The sequence below is a fragment of the Bos taurus genome, chromosome 4, assembly GCF_002263795.3.
Source record: "Bos taurus isolate L1 Dominette 01449 registration number 42190680 breed Hereford chromosome 4, ARS-UCD2.0, whole genome shotgun sequence".
Lineage (NCBI taxonomy): Eukaryota > Metazoa > Chordata > Mammalia > Artiodactyla > Bovidae > Bos > Bos taurus.
This window is the reverse complement of record NC_037331.1, coordinates 94,776,036-94,797,478: the sequence shown is the minus strand read 5'-3', so window position 1 is coordinate 94,797,478 and position 21,443 is coordinate 94,776,036. Positions and strand designations below refer to the sequence as shown.

The following is a 21,443-nucleotide window of genomic DNA, read 5'->3' as shown; positions in this document are numbered from 1 at the left end:
GGCTTCCTCCCAAAGAGATTTCTTAAAACAGAAGAGCGGTTATAATACCAAGTATTGCTGTGTCAGGTCACCCACAACTCCAGGACCGTGAATTAACTTGTTGTGAGCCCTCACTTTAAAAAAAAAAAGAAGAAAAGAAACAGAAGTTACTCCCTATCTAGACAGGCCACTCTGGAGAGTTCTATCTTGGTTGTAACTTGAGTTTTCTTACTCACACTGGCATTTTATTTATGCTTTTCAGGGTAAAGAGAGTTTGGGACATTTTACCATCTGGAGTTTCTCTGTGCCTTGCTGATGATCTGAGCTCAAACCTGCCAGATAAGAAAACCTCCTGTAACATCTGAGTAAGTAGATGCTGTATCTGCTTTAATTTATTGCCTAAAAAAAGAAAATTTTTTAACATTTAGGTTTTAAATTATCAGGCATTTTAATTGGATTCTTTAAATTTTGTTGTCGAATAATGATGGCAATTATTACAGTTCCAGTAAGTGAATATTTTTAAATACTGGGATTCTGGAAGAAATTAATCCCCTGATAATAAAAAAATTAATGAAAACATTTTCTATATATAATGGTTTAGCTTTTAAGAATCATATTAAGGACCTAACTGTATATATTAAAATTTTAAGAGCTTATTAAATTTTTCCTTAGTGTTTTATTTCAGCTTTTTACTATGAATGCAAAAATATTGGTAAGACAACTGTTATGAATTTCTTAAATGCAACTATATCTGTACAAAAATTGTATTTTAGCAGGAAATGTATTTTGGCTAACTTGAAATAAATGCTTGTTTGTTTCTTGAAAATAGAATTTTAAAAGTTCTTTCTATTTGAAAATAATGTTTTTTTTTCCCCTGATAATATAGATAAGATTACAAAATCTCTCTGGATTTGACTTTGTTTCTTAATTAAAGAGACTAGAAAAGAAGGGCATTCATTCTTTCCAATCAGAATTTCTCTGTGAAATTTAGAGTTGAGCCAGTTTGATATAAACTGTTTTTCAGAATGAAAGCTACTGGTTCTCTTGTTATATTCATTGAATCTGTTTGACAAAGCTAGGAAATTATGAGGTTGTACCAGGACCTTATTTTGGAATGCTCAGGTAAATACAGTGAATAAATGTACAAGATACTTCCCTACTATAACAGGGTTATTTAACTTTGGTCTATATCTGACCTGTCCGATATGGTAGCCAGTGGCCACATGGAGCTGTTGACATTTGAAATGTGGCTGGTCCCAAGTGAGATGTGCTGTGCATAAGATAGGCACCAAAGTTCAAAGACTTGGTGTGAAAAAAAAAAGACTGAAAATATTTTATTAGTAATTTTTGTACGAATCACATGTTTAAATGATAATATTTTGGATATATTGGATGGAACAAAACATTAAAATTAATTTCACTTGTTTTCTTTTACTTATTTTTAATGTAGCTGCTAGACAATTATAACTTACTTGTGGCTTACGTTATATTTCCAATAGATAGAACTGGCCTGTATATAGTCCACATGCTTAGTCATCCATTAATCAGCATTCTTTTAGCTTTGAACCTTCTGGGCTGTGTATGGATCAATTAATACAAATCTGCATTGTTTTAAGAATATGATTCTTTGATTCATCAAGTATTCGCTGAGTACCTGCTATGTGCCAGACAGTCTTCTAGGTACTGGTGTTACAGTATGAAAAAATAAAACTTCCTGCCTTCATGATGTTAGCATTCCATTAGTGAAACCAGAATGAAAACATAAATAAGTAAAATATATAATGTATTTGAAGGTAATAGATGCTTTGGAAGAAATGCAAGGGAAGGGTTCAGTTGTAAACAAGAGTGTTCAGGGAAGGCCTCACTAGATAGGCACTATTTGAATAAAGACCCAAAGAAGGTGAGAGAAAGAGCCCTGTAGATATTTGGGGGAAGAGTGTTCTAGGTAGAGGGAATAGCAGATGCTAAGACCTAGAGGCAGGAGTGTGTCTTGCCTGTTTAAATGGTAGGAGGTGAGATGATCGATTGGAGTGAAGTGAGTGACACAGAGAGAGGGAGATGAATGGTGACACACGTGAGCAGCAGTGATTGTCTGTGCAGGCACACAGGTAATCCCTAGGGAACCAGGTCAGAAAACAAATAAGAATTACAAAGTTTAAAAACAAAGCAAAGACATCAGAAGCTACACTTCATGGGGGGAGATAGAGTCTACTGCTAAAAGAACCATCAACCCTTAGAAATCTGAGACTGTCAGCTGAAAACCAGATGAATAAAATGCAGTACATCCATGTAACAGAATAATACTATTGGGCAGTAAAAATGAACAAAGAGCTGATACATGCTACAACATGTGTGAACCTTGAAAACATGCTAAGTGAAAGACAGTCACAAAAGGTCACATATTGTATGATGCTGTTTATATGATATTCCAAGAAAACACAAGTCCATTCATAGTAGCATCCAAAAGACCAAAATGCTTTGGAATAAATTTAACAAGAGAACTGTAAGTCCTGCATATTTAAAACTACAGACTTTTGTTGAGAGAAATTGAAGTATCCCTCAGTAAGTCGGAATATATACTGTGTTTATAGGTTGGAGGATTCAATATTGGTGATGTGGCAGTCTTCTCCAGATTGATCTGGAGGTTCAACAAAGTCATTGCCAAAGTCTCAGACAGACTTTTTGTAGAAATGTATTTATAGAAGTTGGCAAACAAATTCTAAAATCTATCGGAAATGGAGAAGATCTAGAACAGTCAGTGTAACTTTAAAAAAAGAAGAAAGTTGGAAAACTTACACTGCCTCTTTTCAAAACTTACCATAAAGCTATAGTAATAAAAACAGTGTAGTATTTACATATGGATGAACATACAGATCAGTGGAACACAATATCCAGAAATAAGATAGGTATGTGGTCAGTTGCTTTTCAGCAAAGGTACTAGGTAATCGAATAGGGAGAGCATAGCCTCTTCAACAAATACTAACGTTTGGATTTCCTCATGAAGTAAAATGTACCTTGACTTTTACCTTACAACATACACAAAAATCAACTTAAAGTGGATCATAGACCCACATGTAAAGAAGTAAATGTAGCTGCTTTTATACTTTATGCTTTTTATATCCTACTGACTAAGTCTTTGTCTAACTCAAGACACAGAGTTAGTCACTAGGATATAAAAAGCATGAAGTATAAAAGAAAAATGGTAAATTGGATTTCATCACAATAAAAGTTTTGCTCTTCAGAAGACACCACTCTTAAGAAAATGAAAAGTCAAGCCACATACTAGGGAAAAATATGCACAAAACATAAGTCTAATAAAGGATTAGTATGTAGGAAAAAGGGGCTTTCCTGGTAGCTCAACTGGTAAAGAATCCACCCTCATTGCAAGAAACCTCAGTTCAATTCCTGGGTTGGAAAGATTCCCTAGAAAAGGGACAGGCTTACCCACTCCAGTATTCTTGGGCTTCCCTGGTGGCTCAGACAGTAAAGAATCCACCTGCAGTGTGGAGACCTAGGTTCGATCCCTGGGTTGGGAAGATCGCCTGGAGACAGTGGAGCCTGTCCATGGTGTCACAAACAGTCAGATACAACTGAGCAACTAAGCCCAGCACATGTAGGAAAAAAAATAAAAAACTCTTAAAATTCAGTCAAAAGACAGCAATCCGATTTAAATATGTACAAAAATTTGAAGAGACATTTCACCAGAAAGATAGATGAATGGCACATAAACATATGAAAAGCATTTCAACATCATTAGTCACGAGGGACATGCAAATTAAAGCCTTAATGAGATATTGCTGCACACCCACTATAAGGACTAAAATTTAAAAAAAATCCTGACAGTCCCTGCATTGGCAAGGATGTAGGTAAGCCAGAATCTTTACATGCTGCTGGTGGTAATATAAAATGATACAACCATGTTCAAAAGCAGTTTGGCAGTTTCTTTAAAAGTTTAGCATACACTTAACATGTGACCAGCAATTCCATTCTTATAGATATGCTGTCAGGAGAAATACTAGCATATGTCCAGACAAAGACTGTACACAGTGTTCCTGGAAGCTTTATTTGTGGTTGCCAAAAAGTAGAAATAATGTAACTGTCCACCAACAGATGAATAGATAAATCTATGCACTGGAATGCAACTCCCTAATGAAAAGGAGTGGACTATTCATATATGCAATGGCATGGGGAATCTCAGGATGAGTATGCTCTATAAAAAAAGCAGATTGCCCCCTCAAAGCACCATTTAATTGAAATTCTAGAAAATAGAAACTAATCTATAGTGACAGCAGATCCATGGTTGCCTGAGGATGGCTTGGGGGAGGAGGGAGAAAAGGAAAGGGAGGGGCACAGAGAAGCCTTAGGGGTGATGTATATACTCGTTATCTTGATTATGCATAATAGTTTCAGGGGTGTATACATACATCAAAATTCATCAAATTGTATAGTTTAAGTTTGTGTGATTTATTGTGTATCAATAACACCCCAATAAGGTTGTAAAAAAAAGTTGTGTCCATTCAAGAATCAAGCATATATTCATAGCAGATTTACAATAGACAATCCAGAAGATACTATAGATAATTCACAAAGAATCCAAATCCCTCATCTGGTGAATGGATAAGCAAAATGTGTGATGGCTGTACAATGGAATATTACTCAACCACGAAAAAGAACAAACTCCTAATTCATTCTCTAGTATAACATGAATGAACCTCAAAAACATGCCAGTTAGCAGAAGCCAGAAACAAAGGACTATGTGTTGTAATGTGCTATTTATATGAAATTTTTAGAAAAGAAAAAATCAAAGATCAGGTCAGTGGTTGCCTGGGGCCAGAGCGGGAGTAGAGGTTGGCTGTGAACAGGTAGAAGGAACTGTTGGGATGATGGAAGTATTTTTGTTGACAGTCATGCAGCTGTCTATGTATAACTTACTAAAGCTCATCTGATCGTATTGTTAAAATGGATTACTTTCATGGTATATAAATTACACCTTAATAAAGCCATTAAAAAATGGATGGCCAGTCAGAGTTTTAAATCCTCATTAAGACAGCTGTTCAATAAACAGGGCAGATTGCAGATTTCATTGTACTATGTTGCTTTGGAATACTTGGTGAGACCTGTTGAATTAATTAATTTTTGTGTCAAATGTTTTTTGGATTCTGAAGGTGAAACAAATCATTATTAGTTGCCTTTCCCAGAGTTTAGTAACAGCAGCAGCTGCATTTCGCTTACATGTGAACATTGGTTTAGAATGATTGGTTTTGTGCCGAACAACTGTTAGCACCCTCTGGCTGGAAGAAATGGTAGTTTCTTAGGTTGATACTGTATTCGTGCACAGTAGTTCAGAAGTGTAGGTTAACCTCCACCTCTCAGTTCTTCGTGAAGGAAATGGATGACAGCTTAATACCTCTGTATTTTTTAGATACAGAGAGGCACACCCTTCTAGGCCTTGGGGTGCCCACCCACCTATCCCCAGCCCCACATACATGGAGACAGCAGGAAATCTGGACATAAGACCCTTGAGGATGAGAGGTAAACTGCAACCAAGAGAACCCCCTGGAGCAGGGTCTGGCCACGTCTGCACCAGCCTATAAATAGGGTCTCTAGGGACATTGAATTTTACATCCTCAGATAAAATTAGAAAATGACCTAATTTTAATGAAAAAGTCAACAACTCTAGAACATCTTGCTTATGATTCAGCCTGTGTGCGTGTGTGCTAAGTCGTTTCAGTTGTGTCTGACTCTTTGCACCCCTGTGGACTGTAGCACACCAGGCTCCTCTATCCATGGGATTCTCCAGGCAGGAATATTCAAACAGAAAAAAATTTGTTCTGCAAACAACCAATTATTTGCCTAAAATTCATTCAGCCATTTTCCCAGATAAAATACCAGTTATTTAACCAAATTTTTCTTTTTCTTTTCTCCCCTCAAAGCAAATCCTTTATTCAACAAAGATTTAAGGGACTCTCATATTTGTCATGTACACCAAAGATAAGACATACCTGCAAGGATAAAAGACACATGGAGTTGAGGTTGGAGGCCTGATGATGCACAGTCGGCCTCCAGGGGGAGGAGGCAGGGGCCTCCAGAGAGGCATTGTTCCAGGAAGCTTTGCAGCAGGGAATGTAGACTGCTGAGATTTGGAGGATGAATAGGACTTGACTGTTAGCCAGATTGGGGGGACCATAAAGCTGCGACATGGGGTATAAAGAAGAGAGAATAGCGTCAAGAGATGCAGTGAGTCTGAGTGATGTGACTTTGTGGCAGGCTGAATTTGAAGAATAGGAGAGAAAGCGGCATCAAGGTTGAGTTCACCTTTGGCCATGGCCGTCTCAACAAGTGGGGATACCATTCACTGAGGTGGGAATACGAGACACCTAGGAGGTTTGTTTGTTTTGCTTGTTGGTTTGGGAAACCAAGAAATCACTCCAGAGGTTTTATCAGAGGATTGTAGCTATTTGCATACACTTGACTGAACTTTAAAGATGTCCTTCTTTGACCTGACTGGGTTCTGGGAGAACACACACCGAGCAGTAGGGAGGAGAGTGAAAACTGACGTGGTCTTGGTCTGTGCTTGTGCAGCATCTCGGGCTGCGGTGGGCCTCGTGTTTACAGGCAAAATCACTGATGAGAGCTTCAGGGCAGTTACAGAGTGGAGGTGGTCTCTGACGTGAAAGCCAATCAGGTTTAAGAACTTAGTAATTCCTTTTGATTGCTTTTTCCTACTTCTTGTCTCTGCATTTTTATCACTTATAAAGTACATTCTTTATACTTCTTTGGTATAAAGATTAAAAAGGTAAATTTTAGAAAAGATAGCTCCATCTTATATATGTATTAGCTCATTTAACTTTTAAAATAGCCCTGTAAAGGAGGTACTTTTAATCATATTAATTTACGATAAGGATTGCTAATTACTAATAAAGGTATTTAGAAATCAACAGGTTTAAAATTTTTTGACATGTCATTAACACAAAGCATAAGCTCTTATTCATATCCATTGACATTAGCATGTAAATGAGGATGACAGTTCATTATTTTTTAAATGCTAATTATTTCTGCCTTGTCCTTCTTTTGAAAGAAGTGCACTGGTAACAAATGTGCACACGTGCTCAGTTGCTCAGTCATGTCCAACTCTTTTTGACCCCACAGACTGTAGCCTGCCAGGCTCCTCTGTCCGTGGGATTTCCCAGGCAAGATATTGGAGTGGGTTGCCATTTCCCCCCCACTAGGGGATCTTCTCAACTCAGGGATCAAACCTGTGTCACCTGCATCTCTTGCAGTGGCAGGCAGATTCTTTACCACTGAGCCACCTGTGAAGCTCCAATGAATAAATGCAGAAAGTAATCTTATTTTTATACTTTTTGAAAATATTGAAAAATAGTTTGGAAAATAGCTCCTCTAATTCTTCTGAAAATTTTGCTCACTATTCCTCTATTTTTTAATGATCATGAATATATTACATTAAACCAAAAATATTATGTAAACCATTATTTTGAATCTACGTCAAAACAGTACAACTTACAATTAGGTTTTACCCATTGCTTCCAACTTATCTTTCAATAATACGTGGTCAAATCCTGCTTTAAATGTCCTCCTGCTTGGCGTACCTTGATGAAGTAAGTTTCTTGACCTCAGTTAGGCTGTTTTCCTCATCTGTAAAATGCAGACCATGAGGTATGTGTCCCAGTGCTGTAAAATTCAGAAATCATTTCTTGGGCACGGGTGCCAGTGTAAACAGGCAGTTTCCTTTTGTGCCAGAAGAGGGCGTGCCTGTGTTGCCAGCCTGAGCTGAGGTCACAACTCTTTACAAGATGTGGCTGAAAAGTTAGGGACAAGTGGATTGCTGGGAAAATGTGAAAGAAAAAGGTTTTTTTATACTGTCAGGAAAGAGATTGTTGAAACATAAAATGATGTAAAGGAAGGGGTTGTGAATAAGATTCCTTTAAGATATGAAAGCTTTTGCTGACATAGATCACTGGAGATTTCTGCTGCCAGTCAACAACACCCCCCCCCCTTTTTTTTGCCTGTATCTGAGAATTTTGATTTTGTTTTTCCTCCTTCTTTGCAACTGTCTATAAATCTTTTAATATAGAATCCAAAGTTTAGTTTCTTAGTAGTGATCCTGAATAATTAATGTGATTGAAGATAAATTAGGTCTTCCCTGGTGGCTCAGATGGTAAAGAATCTGCCTGCAATGCAGGAGACCAGAGTTCAGTCCCTGAGTTGGGAAGATTGCCTGGAGAAGAGAAGGGCAACCCACTCCAGTATTCTTGCTTGGAGAATCCCATGGACAGAGGAGCCTGGTGGTGGGCTATAGTCCATGGGGTCACAAAGAATTGGACACGACTCAGTGACTAACACTGAGAACTGTGAAAGATAAATGGGATTGTTTGATCTCAGTGCCTTGGATATGTACAAAATCTGTTTGCCCCAAATTAGGAAAATGAATTTTTCATCCTGCCTCCCTCCATACACCTTTTTCCTTGAAGTTACTGAATTGTTTGATATTTTTCTGTCACAAAGTAGCTCAGAAAGTTGGATAGGGACAAGGAAAATCATTGTTCTGTGAACCAACCCTAGGGATGTGGAACTAATTTTAATGTACTAAATTTTTTAATTGACAAGATCAGAGCTGAACACAGTGACACTGGCAGTATTTCACATGAATATGCTCTTTGATTAAGTCATCCAGGCAACCCTTTTATTTTGCTAATATTTTTATTATAAATTAAAAAATCATGTTTTGTTTTATATAACTGTAATTATACTTTTAACATTTTTCATATTGGAAAATGTTCTGAACCTAGAAAGCAAGGTCTATTGGCATCTCCTTTTACTCTGAATCCTACTTTTAGAAGTTTTCTCTGGGGGTTGTTCCTGGTAATAAACAGTGTCTAAGTTCAGAGTCAGACTGCCCAGGTTCAAACTATGGCATCACTGAGTTTGAAATGTAATAAAAGCAAAGTTAGTCTTATACTTTCTTTCTCATTTGAAATTTGATAATTTCTTGAGCAGAAGAAAGAGAGGTGCAGTTACTGTAGAAGTGATGCACTTTATCTGTGCAGCGGCCAATTTCAAATGATCCTTCCACATCACAAGGAGTTACAAACTTGTAAATACTTTTGAGATTGCTCAATTTCAAAAGAAGAATGTAAAAGGAAAAAAAGAACTCTGTATTTCTATTTTCTTTGCTTCCACTGTGAAATTTGGTCTTGTTTCAAGATGTGGGAGCACCTGTGATAACCTCTTGTCCACATGAAGGTCATTTATCTTCTTTATTTTGGTTAAAAAAAAAAAAGAGGAAAGGTAGAGAATAGCTGATACATGTTCCTTTAAAGTTACTTTTAAAAATTATGGAATATTTCAGGCATACAGAGAAAGCATAAGGAATGTTATAGAATTGAAGTGTTGGGAGTGCAAATATCTCTTTGACATCCTAATGTCAGTTGTTTTGGATAAATATCCAGATATATAGTTGCTGGATCATATGGTAGTTCTATTTTTGATATTTTAAGGAACCTCTGTACTGTCTTCCATACCAGATGTAGCATTTTACATTCCTACCAACAGTGCACGGGGGTTTCAGTTTCTTCACATCCTTGCCAACACTTGTTTATATGCGCGTGCGCTTGCGTGTGTGTGTGTGTGTGTAATAACAGGTATTGTAACAGGTGTGAGGTGACATCTCATTGTGTATTTGCATTTCCCTGATGGTTAGTGATGTTGAGCATCTTTCCATATTTCTGTTGGCCGTGTGTATGTCTCCTTTGGGGAAAAGCCAATTCAAGTCCTTGGCTCATTTTTAATCATTTCCTTATTTATTTATTTATCTGTGTATATATTTATTTATGTTAATTGAGTTGCAGCAGCCATAATATTGATATCATGGATATTAACTCTTTATCAGATATTTTCCTTTCACTCTGTTAAATTATTTTCTTTGTTCTGCAAAAGCTTTTTTGTTTAATATACAGGTATTTGTCTATTTTTGCTTTTGTTGCAAGCCCAGTGTCATAAAGCTTTTCCCCTGCATTTTCTCCTAGGAGTTTTACAGTTTTGGGTCTTAATGTTTAAGTTTTGAAACCATTTTGAGTCAACTTTTCTCTGTGGCATAAGATAAGGGTCCAGTTTAATTCTTGGCCTCTGGATATCCAGTTTCCTCAGTATTGTTTATTGAAGAGATTGTCTTTTTCTGTTTTGTGTATTCTTGGTGCCCTTATTGAGGACCTTATAGTCATGGATTTATTTCTGTGCTCTCTCTTCTGTTCCAGTCTACATGTCTATCTCTATGCCAGGACCAGTTTGAGAAGAATTAGGTTTCATTTCAGTTCGGTTCAGTTCAGTCGCTCAGTCGTGTCTGACTCTTTGCGACCCCATGAACCGCAGCACACCAGGACTCTGTCCATCACCAACTCCTGGAGTCTACCCAAACCCATGTCCATTGAGTCAGTGATGCCATCCAGCCATCTCACCTTCTGTCGTCCCCTTCTCCTCCTGCCTTCAATCTTTTCCCAACATCAGGGTCTTTTCAAATGAGTCAGCTCTTCGCATCAGGTGGCCAAAGTATTGGAGTTTCAGCTTCAACATCAGACCTTCCAATGAACACCCAGGACTGATCTCCTTTAGGATAGACTAGCTGGATCTCCTTGCAGTCCAAGGGACTCTCAAGAGTCTTCTCCAACACCACAGTTCAAAAGCATCAATTCTTCGGCGCTCAGCTTTCTTCACAATCCAACTCTCACATCCATACATGACCACTGGAAAAACCATAGCCTTGACTAGACAGACCTTTGTTGGCAAAGTAATGTCTCTGCTTTTGAATATGCTATCTAGGTTGGTCATAACTTTCCTTCCAAGGAGTAAGCGTCTTTTAATTTCATGGCTGCAGTCACCATCTGCAGTGATTTTGGAGCCCCCCAAAATAAAGTCTCTCACTGTTTCCACTGTTTCCCCATCTATTCCCATGAAGTGATGGGACTGGATGCTATGATCTTAGTTTTGTGAATGTTGAGCTTTAAGCCAACTTTTTCACTCTCCTCTTTCACTTTCATCAAGAGGCTTTTTAGTTCTTCTTCACTTTCTGCCATAACGGTGGTATCATCTGCTTATCTGAGGTTACTGATATTTTTCCTGGCAATCATGATTCCAGCTTGTGCTTCTTCTAGCCCAGCATTTCTCATGATGTACTCTGCATATAAGTTAAATAAGCAGGGTGACAATATACAGCCTTGACGTACTCCTTTTCCTATTTGGAACCAGTCTGTTGTTCCCTGTCCAGTTCTAACTCTTGCTTCCTGACCTGCATATAGGTTTCTTAAGAGGCAGGTCAGGTGGTCTGGTATTCCCATCTCTTTCAGAATTTTCCACAGTTTATTGTGATCCACAATACTTCTTTAACTATTTGATAGAATTCACCAGTGACCACTGGTCCTGTGCTTTTCTTTGTTGGGGAGTTTTTCACTACTGATTCAGCCTCCTTACCACTCTGTTCATATTTGCTGTTTCTTCATGATTTGGTCTTGGTGGGTTGTATGTTTCTAGGCATTTTTTTATTTCTTCTAGATTATCCAATTTGTTGATATATAATTACTCATAGTAGCCTCTTACATTTTTCAGTTTCTGTGGCATCAGTTATGTTTCCTCTTTCATTTCTGATTTTGAGTTTCCTCTTTTCCTTAGTCTAGCTAAATGTTTGTCAATTTTGCTGTTTTTTTAAAAAAAGTCAAGTCTTAGTTTTGATAGTTTTTCCCTGTTGTTTTCCCTGTTGTTTTTCTATTCACTATTTTATTTCTGCTCTAATCTTATTATTTCCTTCCTTCTGCCAAATTTGGGCTTGGTTCGTTCTTCTTTTTCTGGTTCCCTGAGGTGTAAAATTCGCTTGTTTATATGGGATCTTTCTTCCTTTTTAATGTGGGCTTCCCAGGAGGCACCAGTGGTAAAGAATCTGCCTTCCAATCCAGGAGACATAAGAGATGTGGGTTCAATCTCTGGATGGGGAATGGAGTAGGAAATGGCAACCCAATCCAGTATTCTTGCCTGGAAAATTCCATGGACAGAGGACCCTGGCCAGTTCAGTTCAGTCTCTCAGTTGTGTCTGATTCTTTACAGCCCCATGGACTGCAGCACACCAGGCCTCCCTGTCCATCACCAACTTCTGGAGCTTGCTCAAACTCATGTCCATCAAGTCTGTGATACCATCCAACCATCTCATCCTCTATCCTCCTCTTCTCCTCCAGCCTTCAGTCTTCCCCAGCATCAGGATCTTTCCCAATGAGTCAGTTCTTCCCATCAGATGGCCAAAGTATTGGAGCTTCAGCTTCCGCATCAGTCCTTCCAGTGATTATTCCTTTAGGATGGATGGACTGGTTGGGTCACCTTGCAGTCCAAAGGACTCTCACGAGTCTTCTCCAACACCACAGTTCAAAAGCATCAATTCTTTGGTGCTCAGCTTTCTTTATGGTCCAACTCTCACATCAATACATGACTATTGGAAAAACTATAGTTTTGACTAGACAGACCTTTGTTGGCAAAGTAATGTCTCTGCTTTTTAATATGTTGTTTAGGTTGGTCATAGCTTTTCTTCCAAGGAGCAAGCGTCATCCTTTAATTTCATGGCTGCAGTCACCATCTGCAGTGATTTTAGAGCCCAAGAAAATAAGGTCTGTTTCTGTTTCTATTGTTTCCTCCTCTATTTGCCATGAGGTGATGGGACTGGTAAATTCTGGGAGTTGGTGATGGACAGGGAGGCCTGGCGTGCTGTGGTTCATGAGGTCGCAAAGAGTCGGACACAACTGAGCAAGTGAACTGAATTGAACTGATGGGATTGGATGGCATGATCTTAGTTTTTTGAATGTAGAGTTTTAAGCCAACTTCTTCACTCTCCTCTTTCACGTTCATCAAGAGGCTCTTTAGTTCTTCTTCACTTTCTGCCATAGGGTGGTGTCATCTGCATATCTGAGGTTATTGATATTTTTCCTGGCAATCTTGATTCCACCTTCATCCGGCCTGATGTGTTGCGTGACATACTATGCATATAAGTTAAACAAGCAGGCTGACAGTATACAGCCTCGACGTACTCCTTTCCCAATTTGGAACCAGTCTGTTGTTCCATGTCGGGTTCTAACTGTTGCTTCTTGACCTGCATACAAAGTTCTCAGGAGGCAGGTAAGGTGATCTGGTATTCCTAACTCTTTAAGAATTTTCCACAGTTTGCTGTGATCCACACAGTCAAAGGTTTTGGTGTAGTCAATAATGCAGAAGTAGATGTTTTTCTGGAACTCTCTATGCTTTCTTTATGATCCAATGGATGTTGGCAATTTGATCTCTAATTCCTCTACCTTTTCTAAATCCAGGTTGAACATCTTGAAGTTCTCCGTTCATGTACTGTTGAAGCCTCGCTTGGAGAATTTTGAGCATTGCTTTGCTAGCATGTGAGATGAGTGCAATTATGCAGTAGTTGAACATTCTTTGGCATTGCCTTTCTTTGGGATTGGAATGAAAACTAATTTTTTTCAGTCCTGTGGCCACTGCTGAGTTTTCCAAATCAATAAGAGACTGAGCCTGGCTATGAGGTTGCAGAGGGTTGGACATGACTGAGCACGTGCTCTTAAGCAGTTTCTTCGTTTTTAATGTAGGTGTTCACCACTGTAAACTTTCCTCTTAGTATTGATTTTGTTGCATCCCATAAATTTTGGTTTGTTGTTTTTCATTCTTTTTTTTTTTTGGTCTCAAGATATTGCTGATTTTCCCTTTGATCTCTTCTGTGACCCATTTGTCACTCAAGGTTGTGTTAATTTCCACGAGCTTGTGAAATTTCCAGTTTTTCTTCTGCTGCTGATTTCTAGTTTGTTCCATTGTGGTTAGAACAGACACTTGGTATGATTTCAGTCTTCTTAACATGTGTGCTATATGTTTTCAAACAAGATACAAGTTGTATCTGTTGAAGGTAGAGTTCCAGGGAAAGCAGACTCTGAGCAGAGGTTAACATGCCAGAAGTTTATTAAGGAGATTTTTGAGAGAGAAATTGGGCTACAGTGCAGTCACAGGAAAGGCCTCAGCCAATCCCAGAGGGAGCTCTGAAGCTGGGACAGCCCTTCACAATTGTCCTAAGTTGAGGTGAGGGGCCAAGCATCTTTAGCCTCACACTGACCAGTCATTGGATGCAGTCTGCATCCCCCGAGGGGACCTGACTTTGACAAGGTGACTCTTTTCAGCTGAGGGTGGTCAGCCTACAGCACTCCCAGTAGCTGGGGGAATGAGTCCCCTTTATTGCTAAAGGGAGACCTGAGTGTCTCCTCTGTGTCTCTCAGAACGTAGTATGTACCTCTTTAGCACTTGGCTTTTTGGCCTAATATTACGTTTTCAAGATTTATTCATGCTAATATCTATAGATATAGTCACTCATTTAATTTGTTTTTACAGTATTCTGTTTTCTAAAAATGTCACATTTTAAAAATACATTTTCCTGTCGACAAGTATTTAAATTTTGCATTTTCACTATTCAGACATGTAGCTGTACGCATTTTTTTTCTTTTTTGGTCTCAAGATATTTCTAATTTTCCCTCCGGTCTCTTCTGTGACCCGTTTGTCACTCAGGAGTGTGTTGATTCCCACGTGCATGTACTTGGTTTATCCTGTAGTTGTACTTAGTTTATCTGGGTATAACCAGAAAATTCCTGGGTCTTACGATGAGCACAACTTCAAATTGTAACTGGAGTGAAATTGCTGCCTACAATGCTTATACTTTGTTTCATATCCTCACAAAAAGGGATTTTAGTTTTGTCAGTTTGATAGGTATGAAATGGTATCTCACTGTGGCTTTAATAAAAATTCCGTTGATTACTAGTGGGATGGAGAGTGCATGTGTATGTCGCTGCTTAAATGTCTTCTGCACAGTGTGTTTGCCAGTCATGTGCCCGTTTTTCCTCTTGGTGTTCTTATTAAGCTACTTTTATATATTCTTCTTACCCATTCTTTTCTGTCCATACATGTCCACTTGTCTTCTGGTTTGGGGCTTGATTGTTCACTTTTTAAATAATGTCTTTCATTGAACAGGAGTTTCCTTTGATGCTATCAAATTTAGTCTGTCGTTTTGGCTTTGGTTCTTCGTGTCTTATTTGAAAAAAATGATTTTCTTAGGTTGAGGTCGTAGCAATAGTCTCATCTGTTTTCTACTAAAAGTTTTCAAATTTTGCTTTTCATAGTTTCACCTGCAATCTCTAAGATGGAATTGTGTGTATATTGTGAAGTGTGGATACCTTGTTTTATTTTCCCATGGACAGCCAGTTTTCCTAGCAGCATTTCTTCATTGGTATGTATTTTCTCCACTGATGTGCAATGCCATTTTGTCACATCAAGTTTCTATCTATATAGGTCTGTCTTTTCCCTGCTTCAATTCTATATTTTCTTTATGATGCCTTTATTTCTTTATTGTGTCTTTTTATCCTGTAGAGTAGCTCCTCCTTTCTTCTTGTTCTTTAAAATTATCCCTACTTTTTCCCTTTTGCTCTAACATATGCATTTTAGAATACATTCCATGAAAAAAATCTTCCTTGGATTGAGTTCATGCGTTGACTTTATGGATTAATTAGAGAAAAATTGACATCTTTTCAGAATAAATGTTTCCTGTCAGTGTCACCATTAATATCTATATTTAGGTATTTTTACTGCAAACATATTTACAGCTTCCCTTATAGCTCAGTTGGTAAAGAATCTGTCTGCAATTCAGGAGACCCTGGTTCGATTTCTGGGTTGGGAAGATCTGCTGGAGAAGGGAAGGGCTACCCACTCCAGCATTCTGGCTTGGAGAATTCTATGGACTGTATAGTTCATGGGATCACTAAGAGTCGGACACGACTGAGTGACTTTCACTTTCACAGCAGACATAATTTTTATACCTTACCTTTTTACTAAATACTGCATTTTGCATATTAGTAAGTACATTTCTTTATCAACAAATTAAGGACTACATAACCATCCATTTACTTAACTGTGCCCCTGTTGACATTTAGATGGACCCAGTTTACGATGCAGAGAAGGCAATGGCACCCCACTCCAGTACTCTTGCCTGGAAAATCCCATGGATGGAGGAGCCTGGTAGGCTGCAGTCCTTGGGGTCGCTAAGAGTCAGGCACGACTGAGCAACTTCACTTTCACTTATCACTTTCATGCATTGGAGAAGGAAATAGCAACCCACTCGGGTGTTCTTGCTTGGAGAATCCCAGGGACAGGGGAGCCTGGTGGGCTGCTGTCTATGGGGGTCGCACAGAGTCGGACACGACTGAAGTGACTTCGCAGCAGCAGTTTACAGTGATGATCTTTGAGCTCACATCTTTCCTATCACAAAATTGTGTATAAATATTCACCTGTGTTTTATTTGTGTAATGCTAGGGCAGTACTCTTGCCTGGAATGGAGGAGCCTGGTAGGCTGCAGTCCGTGGGGTCGCTAAGAGTCAGGCACGACTGAGCAACTTCACTTTCACTTATCACTTTCATGCATTGGAGAAGGAAATAGCAACCCACTCGGGTGTTCTTGCTTGGAGAATCCCAGGGACAGGGGAGCCTGGTGGGCTGCTGTCTATGGGGGTCGCACAGAGTCGGACACGACTGAAGTGACTTCGCAGCAGCAGTTTACAGTGATGATCTTTGAGCTCACATCTTTCCTATCACAAAATTGTGTATAAATATTCACCTGTGTTTTATTTGTGTAATGCTAGGGCAGTACTCTTGCCTGGAATGGAGGAGCCTGGTAGGCTGCAGTCCGTGGGGTCGCTAAGAGTCAGGCACGACTGAGCGACTTCACTTTCACTTTTTACTTTCATGCATTGGAGAAGGAAATGGCAACCCACTCCAGGGTTCTTGCCTGGAGAATCCCAGGGACAGGGGAGCCTGGTGGGCTGCCGTCTATGGGATTGCACAGAGTCGGACATGACTGAAGCAACTTAGCAGCAGTAGCAGGGTGTGTTTTATAATTAACATTTATCTGGAATAGATTCACATGTAAGATGTGAGAAAAACATTTAACTTACACTCTCCCCACGTAATTGGCCAGCATTCACTTACTTGTCCTTTTGGTTTGACTTTGCCTTTTTTGTTTCACTATCAAGGAATGATCAGCAGTGTCCATACCTCAATTGATGGTTGAATAAATGAAGCAGTTTTTGCTATTTGTTTTATTTCAGGTGTGTTACTCTTCCGTTGGTCTGTTTGTTGATTCTGGATCTACACCATACTGTCTTAATTATTAGAGTTGGTAGAACAAGATCCTTCTTCATCATCATCCATACTATTATTATTTTTCAGATTTTTCTGGGACATTTCTATATCATTTCTCTTTCAGATCAACTTTAAACAGTTGGTCACTTTCCCTCTAGAACTGTTATGATTTTGATTGACAGTATGTGAGTTTCCTGAAAAAATTTTTAAATCATTTATATTTTAATTTTCTGGCCTAATGAGTACTGCATATTCATCTAGCTTATGATTTCTGGAACTTTTTGGTTAGCAAAGATGAACCCCCAGATTTGTTTTTCAATTAAAATTCAAGGCAATTAAAGAAATCCATTGCAGCAAACAGAACCATGCCACATGTTTATTCTGCAGACAAATGTGTTTCTGTGTTGAGCAGCCCTTCCAAGACTCTGGCCTCCTCGCTACAGAACATGGCTCCCATGGTGCCACATGTGTGCTGACTGGGCGGGTTCTTGAAGATACATAGTTGTGTGCTTTTGCTTCAAAGGACTCTCTTAATGCCCTTTCTCCCTCAAACCTTTAAAGGAATTCTGTGCCTGCCCTTCTCAGATTTACCTTTGTATGATTCGGAAACAGGACACAGAGCCTGTAGGGCATGGGAGGGAGGGCTGTGTAACTCTTTTCACACCTGCTTGGATTCTGGCAGTAGTATTTGCTGAGTGAGGGATGGAGGCTGGTTTGTCATGTGTTTTCACAGAGCTCTGATGGCTCCAGGCCAACCCATTTAGCCTTTGTCTTTTTCCCTTGCATAAAACTGCCTATTTTTCACTTCAGATGAGGGTGTCAGGCGCTCAGAGATGTCTGTCCCTGTTTCTCATGCACGCCATCTGTGGTCCCTGGTGTCTGAGGCTCCCAGATCGGCCCAGTGTCTGTCGGTCAGCGTGCGGAGTGGCCGGGGTCCCAGCCCGTGCCCGTCCCTGTTGGTGCAGCGCTACCCAGAGCATCGTGGCATCAGTGTTGTGGACGGAGCTCTTGAAAGTTTGATTACTTTCAGAAAAGTTGCAAACGTAGTGCAGCAAGTTCCCATACGTCCCCCACCCAGCTACCCCAGTTGCTTACTCTTACATTATCCTATTTGTCACCATTATGGAACAAACATTGGTTCCTTAGTATTAACTAAAGTCTACTGACTTTAGTATTGACTAAAGTTTATTCAGATTTCACTGTTTTTCCTTAATGTCCTTTTCCTGTTCCAGGATCCACCCAGGATATCACATTACATCTTGTCATCATGTCTGCTTAATTTCCTCTGGTCTGTAACAGTTACTTAGCTTTGCCTTGTTTTTGATGATGTCAATTTTGAGGAATATTGGACAGATGTTTTGTTGACCGCCCCTCAGTTCAGATTTCTCTCCTGTTTTTCTGATCATTAGCCTAGTTGTGGGGTTCTGAGAGGAGGACCACAGAGGTGAAGTGACATTCTTACCACCTTATGTCCAGGGAACATGCTGTCATCGTGACGTATCCCTGATGGTGCTGACCTTGGTCACCTGACCCAGAGTAGTGTCTGCCAAGATCTTGCACTGGAAATGTATTCTCCCCTCTCCCCTGTTAGGATACTCTACTATTTGGAAGCAAGTCAGTAAGCACAATAGTCCCAGTTTAAGAGGTTTGTTAATTGTCTTATCTGTCTGGCGTGCGTGCTCAGTCGTGTCTGACTCTTGGCGACTGCATGGACTGTGGCCCGCCAGGCTCCTTGTCCATGGGATTCTCCAGGCAAGAATACTGGAGTTGCCATTTCCTCCTCCAGGGGATCTTCTCAACCCAGGGATCGAACCCAGGTCTTCTGAGTCTCCTGGATTGGCAGGTAGATTCTTTACCCCTGAGCCACCTTGGAAGACCCTATGTTTAAACCATGCCTATTATTTTTTGTACTTTGTGTTTAAAGTCTTAAGCATAAATAAAAATTGCCTGGCCCTAAGACGGACGTGAAGTAGTTTCTCAAGTCCTGGGAGGAGTGTTTCCCAAAACAATGCTTCTCCCAGTCTTTGTTTGTTTGTTTTATTGGTTTTATTTAAAAACTTCGGATCCTGTGTGCTACATTCTTGTACTACATGGGCTACTCCATTGGAACCTTAGGAGTTCACATTTCCAGATTGCTTGTTGTGTTGTTTGTGGGGTGAAATTCTGAATGAATTTGACTTTTTGATTTGATTAGTCTTTTGAGCTCAATTCAGAAGACTACATTTTCCCTTCAAGTCCATTTCTAAAGAAGAAAAATGTTTTATTGTTTTAGCATATAACAGAAATGTCCTTGAAATGAAATACATAAAAATTACGTTTTTGTTCATCAAATCATCATTGTATGTGCTCTTAGGGAACCTATTTCAAAAAACATTGTAATAACTTCGTGATGCTGAAAATGACCAATTTTGCAAATCCACATTTGCAGACACTTAATTTCATCTTTAGGTGTGCACGTTTCATTAAGATGCACAGATTAAAGTGTATTTTTGGAACATTAGAGCTGCGTTTTCCTTCTTCTTATGACTGTTAACTCATTTAAGAAGTTGTTTTAAGTGTGTTAGAGAATTTTGTCTTTAAGTCCATCTTAACATCCAGTACTAGAGGGGAAAGTTCAAAAAGTACATTTTAAGAAGAATTTTGCACACTTCGTGATCACTCGGTACGACAGCTCAAAAACAGAATAATGTTTTTAATCAACTGCAGGGGAAATCCTTTCCCTGGCCCCTCAATTCTACTTTCAGTCAGTCAAAAGAATCTTCAATTCCTGTGGGGGGATTCCCACAGGTTCTATAATAAGTCTCTTTTGAAGCTGTCGAATGTGTGTGGAACGGAGGGCTGTACGACATACGTTCTCTCTCCATTGTGTGAGTGCTGTTCAGCGTACCGCCACAGTGTTTTACTATTACTCATCCCTTTTTCTAAGTAGAGATGTGCAAGAGTGAGAAAGGCTGAGCTTTATAAAATGGAATAGAAAAAATTAGTTTGTTCCCAGGTCAGTCAAAGGCCTATTAAGTGTAAGATCTTTGGATTTATGCCAGCTCTTTTTTCTGCAGTAAGTAACGAAAACCATACAGAACTTTTGGAGACAGGAGTGCGCGCCCCCCACCCCTAGCTACCTTCTGCTGCACCCATGGGCCCGCTCCAATTAGCTGCAGGCTCTCCTGTCCTTGGTATGCAGGGTTGGGCATCCTTTTACTGCTCAGTTCTGGCAGGTATGTCTCCTGCAGTTATCATCGGGTCAGAGTCTAAGGACTGGAAATGATCTTCAGAAAGGTAATAACTATTGAGCCATTTGGGGGAAAACTGTGCCAAGCTGAAGAGCCTTGACACACCATAAGGAATTGGTATACTCTGAAAAGGGCAGTCAGAGGACGTCGAGTGGACCACCTGCTCCATGCTGTGCTTTCTTAAGCCCAGGGGGCAATGCCATGGCTTCTGCAAGGACGAAATGGTGTTTACATCCCCTTTGACTCCCTGACCCTGTCCTGCCAGGAACCTGTGAAACACCAGCAGTAAACAGGAGGCGGCCATCCACTCCACCGCTCTCACGCACACTTGCAGATTTGAGTACTGGATGGAAGTTGTCTTCCATGAACGGAAATCTCCTGGCAGGTACCCAGGAGGCGGTGTGCCTGAGTGTCATCTGCTTTGTCCTCCACACCATCCATGCCCAGGCCTCAGTGGGGTTCGTTCCTGGGAAAAGAGCTCTAGACATATATTGGGGGAGGTGGCAGGGAACAGAGGCTGTCTTCCCTGTAAGGTATTTGCAGGTCCTTCCCGCCCCATCCAAAAGCCAACCAGCAGTTTAAAAAAAAGTCTCTCCTGAGTTTTCCTGGTGCTTCTGCAGGCCTTTATAGCTCAAAAACTTAATTAACATATTTTCATGAAAAACTAAACTTTTTTGTTCCTGTGCCTAGCAGAGTCCCATCTGTGAGGGTCTTTGGACATTGCTTTCCATCTTTTATTTTCCTCCTTTTTATGTTGCTTCTCCTATAAAAATCCCTTATTTTTCCTCTGGTGGCAAAACTTCGGGGAGGGGTGCATTTGATCCACCTCCTGCTGGGCTGGCTGTGCTCTCCAGAGGACTTGAGATGGTCCGTAGGGTCCTTGCGTGCCTGCTCTGAGCTGAGTCTGCTTGAAAGGGCTTCATGGGCTGCCTGGTGGAGCCCAGTCCCCCTCAGTCCAGAACCAGACTGCATCTTAGGGTTGGTTTTGAAGCTGCACAGGGACTACCTCTTGCAGTAAAT

General features: G+C 39.9%; 1 long non-coding RNA gene across 31 annotated transcripts in view; it reads left to right on the top strand.

Annotated features, from left to right (window-relative positions):
- The window catches only part of LOC107131356 (uncharacterized), a 248,533-nt gene that overhangs the window by 52,548 nt on the left and 174,542 nt on the right, over window positions 1-21,443 (top strand). For 30 of the 31 annotated variants that reach the window (XR_009494353.1, XR_009494360.1, XR_009494356.1 and 27 more), the window contains one exon: window positions 242-344. This is a non-coding gene — a long non-coding RNA (uncharacterized lncRNA). Of the gene's footprint in view, window positions 1-241; window positions 345-15,182; window positions 15,290-21,443 lie in introns of all 31 variants that reach the window. The other variant, XR_009494342.1, reaches the window with a different exon arrangement.